Here is a 5600-nt window from a genome sequence, read left to right on the forward strand (position 1 = left end):
ATTAATGAAAACGACCCCACACCCAGACACACTGATGAAACTGCAGAATCCCAAAAGTAAAGAAAACATCCTAAGAGCTTCCAGGTAGGGATGGGGGTTACCTATAAAGTAATAAGACTCCTCAGATTCCTTATTGGCAACAATATATCATAATACAATGAATTAAAGCTTTCAAAATTCAGAGGGAAAAGTTGTTGAACCTAGAATTCTATAGCACATGAACAATTAGCAACATGTGAGGTCAAAAAAAGGCTATTTATAGGCTACACAAGACTTAAAAAGACTACTCAAGCAGATACTCCAGCAAAATGAAAAAGAAATTCACAGAAAGAGAAAAACATGAACTACAGAACTGGGGGCACCTGCACACCCACAGTGGCATCACTGGACCAACCACGGCACAGCCGCTCGGCGCCAAACGGGCTGCACGTGACGAGGGGCAGGGCTTGTGCGTACCGACCCCGAGAGACCAGCACGGCGAGTGAGCAGGGCAAACTAGCGTGACAGAGAATGCTATTTATGACAAACACACACAAACACAGATGAAAATATTAAATACTCTTTATAGATACAGGAGGATTTATGAAAACTCAGAGGTAAAGGTCTAGAAGTATGCACACCAGACTAGGACTTGGGGGTGTCGGGGGTGGGGGGGTTGGGGGCAGAGGGAATGGCCAAAGTGACTTTAGACTTTTCAATAATATTTTAAGTTTCACAAGGAGAAAACACACAAACATTATTATAAGTGTTTTTGGAAAACAGATAAAGAAAAATCCAGGTCTACCTGACAGTAAGTGAGTGCAGAGCTGAAAAAAAAAAAGAAAGAAAATCACCTAGATCTTGGTGCTTGGAAGGGCCCACTTTGAGCAGCAAAGCTTTGAAAGCAGACGACCACATTTCATTTTTATAGATCCTATCGCGGTTCGGTTCCAAAGGGAATCAGGTTTACATAATTGTAAAATCATAAATATATTTTTAAACAGTTTTATTCAGCTATAATTCATATACCATATGATTCATCAATTTAAGTTGTACAATTCAGTGTTTTTTAGTATATTCACAGGCTGTGCAAACATCACCACAACCAATTTTAGAACATTTTTATTGCGCCAAAAAGAAACTCAGTGCCCACTTGCAGTCGCTCCCCCCTTCCCCCTAGTACCTCGCCGCCCCATCCTGGGTCCTAGGCAGCCACCACTCTATTTCCTGTCTCTAAGGTTTGTCTATTGGGGAATTTCATAAAAATATATGGTCTCTGGTGACCGTCCCCTTTTGCCAGCAGGACGTTTGCAGGTTTATGGGTGTTGCAGCGTGGATCAATACTCTGCTCTTTTCATTGCTGAATAATATTCCATGGCACAGATGTGCCACATTTGGTTTATCCATTCATCAATTGCTGGATACTTGGGTTGTCTCCACCTTTTGACTATTATAAATAATGCCGTAAATATTCACGTATAAGCTTTTGTGTAGACGTGTGTTTCCATTTCTCACGGGTATACCCATATGCTTAGGAGCAGCCACTTGGAAGCTCCATGTTTAACTTTTTGAGCAACTGCCAGGCTGTTTCCAAAGTGGCTGCACCATTTCACATTCCCTCCCGCAGTGTATGAAGGGTCGGATTTCTCCACATCCTCACCAGCATTTGTCATTATCCACCTTTTTGATAACAGCCATCCCAAAGGATGTGAGGTACTGCCTCTCTGTGGCTTTGACTTGCATTTCCCTGATGACATAAACGCCCTTTATTGCATTTTCAATTTATACAACCACCATGTAGACCAAGCCCGGAAGACTTGATTATAATCACAAAAGAAAATGTAAACATAAAACTCGAGAGCATAAAAATGACAACTAATGAAACTGGAGGTAGAAGGACAAAGACAAGTTGAGGAAAGGTCAGTGTGGTGGGGTCCTCATCTGTCCTAGGAGGGAGGCGAGAACCGGGACAGCTGCCGACGCCGATCAAGACGGCGACGTCGGGAAACGCAGACAGACACGGGGAGTAGGCGCCCTACCCGGGGCGCAGTCCACCCCTGGGTAGCAGGCACTGCTCACACGTGGCTGTGTGACTTGCCTTACATCGCAAATTACACATTTCCTACAGTGCAGGCTGCATATTGTAGATTAACTTATATTACTTGTAAATAATCACTGGACGGACTGAAATCACACACTGTTGACCATGGAGTGGATTTGGAGGACAAACATGGGAGATGAGACAATTTTCGTTTCAATAAAAATGTGTGCATATTTACTAACCCATATTTGACAATTACACACACGCGCCTCGCCGACGCGCGTAGACATGTGGGTGTTTGTGTCCACAGTGAAGAAATCCTGGAAGAATGTGTGACGAACTCCTAATGGTGACGTGGGGTGTGCCGGGGCGGGATGGGCGTACGGAAGACCGACTGTATAGACTGGTCCGATACTTAAATCTTTTATTTCTGTAGCAGAAAAAAAGTTCTATCTGTATAAAAATACCTCTCCTAGGAAAAAAGACACCAGCCCCTTCTCACCTTCTCATTCCTGCTCCTCCCACCCAAGTCTGCGCTTTCCGGCACCTTCCAGAACAGTCTTCCTGCCTCGCGGCACCTCCCGAGGGAGCTTTGCCAAACGTGAGTCTGACCACGTGCATTTCCCACTTTAAAGTCCTCCGTGTCTTTCAGGAAAACGCAGAATTGGTTAAACGGGGTGGTGTGCAGAACGTTTCGGAGCCCGGACCTGGAGAGCCACCGGGGCTCGCGGGCGGCTGTTCTCACGCGTGCGGCTCCACACGCGTGTGCAGGGAAGGAAGAACGGTCTGTGCGCTTTTAATACTCTCAGAGTGGGAAAGGCATTTCTAAAACAACTTAAAACCTGCAGCCATAAAAGAAAAAAAATCGATACATTTGACTAAATAAAACTATAACATTTTTGCAAAGAAAAATGCATAAATCAACAGACCAGAGACAAACTGAGAATAAATATTTGTAACACATACAATATGCTGAGAGCTAAGTTTCTCAATTTGCAAAGAGCTCTTAAAAATCAATAAGAAAAAGACCAGCAACCCAGGAGAAAAAATGGGCAAAGGACATAAACAGACGGATGATTCTTAGGAAAAGAAACACAAACTGTTTTATACCCATGAAAAGACCCCTGTCCCCACTCATAATAAAAGATAGATGCAAATGTAGACTAAGTTGGAACACCATTTCTCACCCCGAGACTGACAGAGGTCATAAAGTTTGGGGTGCGGGGTGGAGAAGCGAGCCCCTCACTCACGGCTCGGCAGAAGCGTCAACTGGCGAAGTCTCTTTGGTGGGCAATTTGGTATTTGTTATCTACCCAAATGGTAAGGGAACATGCCCTCTGACCCGAGAATTCCTCTGTAAATGTCCTTGTAAGTGGGCCAAGGGCTCCTCATCTTGGCTTGGTGTAAGATATGCACCAGATAAATATTTAAATTATTTGAATAATAATCCTCGACTGTATCAGACGTGTCGGAAAAAGGTAAAAAGAGAGAGTGTGTAGGGCACTGAAGACACTGTCCATCCCCTCCCAGCGTCGCCCACAGCAAGCCCCGCCGGGATCTAACAGGACAGCGGGGCCTCAGGCTCCCGCACGCCCGGCACTGGCCACACTGCTGATTCACAGGAGAAACCGTCGAAAGCGTCTCCTTAAAACCCATCCCGGGCGGGGCACAGTGGCTCATGCCTGTAATCCCAGCTGAGGTGGGAGGATCGCTTGAGCCCAGGAGTTTGAGACCATCCTGGGTAACACAGTGAGACCCCGTTGTTATAAAAAAGAAAAATTAGCCAGGCATAGTGGCTCCTGTCTGTAGTCCCAGCTACTTGGGAGGCCGAGGTGGGAGGATTGCCTGAGCCCAGGAGTTGGAGGCTGCAGTGAGCTGTGTGACACCACAGCACTCCAGCCTGGGCAACAGAGCAAGACCCTGCTTTTTTTTTTTTTTTTTTTGAGGAGACAGAGTCTGGCTCTGTTGCCCAGGCTAGAGTGCCGGGGCGTCAGCCTAGCTCACAGCAACCTTCAACTCCTGGACTGAAGCAATCCTCCTGCCTCAGCCTCCTGAGTAGCTAGGACTACAGGCATGTGCCACCATGCCTGGCTAATCTTTTTTCCTATATATATTTTTAGCTGTCCAGGTCATTTCTTTCTATTTTTAGTAGAGACGGGGTCTCACTCTTGCTCAGGGTGGTCTCGAACTCCTGACCTCAAGCCATCCTCCCGCCTCGGCCTCCCAGAGTGCTAGGATTACAGGTGTGAGCCACTGCGCCCAGCCAAGACCCTGTCTCTTAAAGGAAAAAAAAAAAAATTGCAAATTTTCTTCTGCAATCCATGGCCACAAAAATCATCTACTAAATGCCAATTAGTTGAGGTTCTAAGCTGCAAAAACCAAGAACTTTGGTTAATTTAGGCCAAACAATGAATTTATTGGCAATACATCCCACAGATCACGATTAGGCAGACTTGAGAGTCGGCGATAAAGTGGCTGGGCTGGGGGTAGAACCATAGCCCGGCCCCCAGCAGGGACGGCAGCTGAGGCTGCCTGTTGCCATCAGGGGACATTGTTCTGTGATGAATCCTGATCTGTTCCTTTGTCATTGTGTCACTGTGTCAGGTGGAGCACCCAGCGGGGAATATGCAGTTGGGCCCTAATCCATTACTGTCCTCCCAGCCTGGGCACAGGAGGCGGACGAGGCCGAGTGGAACCCTGTGGCTTGCTTGGCGGCGGCATGTGGGGGCCCTTCGTCCCACCTAGACTCAGAGCAGGGGACTCCAGCCAGCAGCCTGGGATTTGAACACGCCAAGTGTCCACTGCAGCTACCTGTGCCACGGTGCTGGGGACTCCTTTGTCCAACAATCAATAAACCACAGGGACTTGGGGTTGCTGTGGGTCCCTCTGCCACCTTCCCCAGGGAACTGGCCCCCGTCCCAGCCTCTGCCTTTGTCTTTGAACTTTTCTGTCTTCTAAATTCCTTGCCGAGCTGATGACACCCAGGATGAACACCCAACCCGAGGAGCATCAACCCATGCTGGCCTGAGACCATTGCTCCTTCTCTCCAGACAACGTGACAAAGAGACAGAGTGAAAGGTCGAGCAGTGTCTGACCAGCGTCTGAGCTCAGGCCAGCTGAAGGCGTGTGTGTGTGTGTGTGTGTGTGTGTGTGCGCGCGTGCGCACATGCGTGGTGTCATGTGTGTGTGTGTGTGTGCAGACCATGTGCCCTCAGGAAACAGGGCCCTGGGACACACGTGACCCAGCTCCGCCTTCTGTCTTGGGTGTCGTGAAATGACCTGGGTATCCTTTTGGCAAAGCCCCCACCCAAGCCAGGCTGAGTGGGTTTGTAGTCCTCGTATCCAAAAAACCCCCCTGAAGACAAATGTCCGCCAGGTGCCAGGCACTGGGGGTCAAGGTCTGGGCAGAGCCCAAAGGTGGTGTCAGCAGCCCCGGTGGGGAAGACGTGGCTGTGCCTCCTGGCAGGTCGTGAGGTCACGGAATAGCTGCGAGGAATGGGAGGGCCCAGAGAGTTCTTCCAGCAGGCCCTTCCGGAACCCGTGGTGGTTAAATGACGTGCCTGCAGTCACCCAGTGGCAA

This window comes from Lemur catta, chromosome 11, assembly GCF_020740605.2.
Source record: "Lemur catta isolate mLemCat1 chromosome 11, mLemCat1.pri, whole genome shotgun sequence".
Taxonomy (NCBI): Eukaryota; Metazoa; Chordata; class Mammalia; order Primates; family Lemuridae; genus Lemur; species Lemur catta.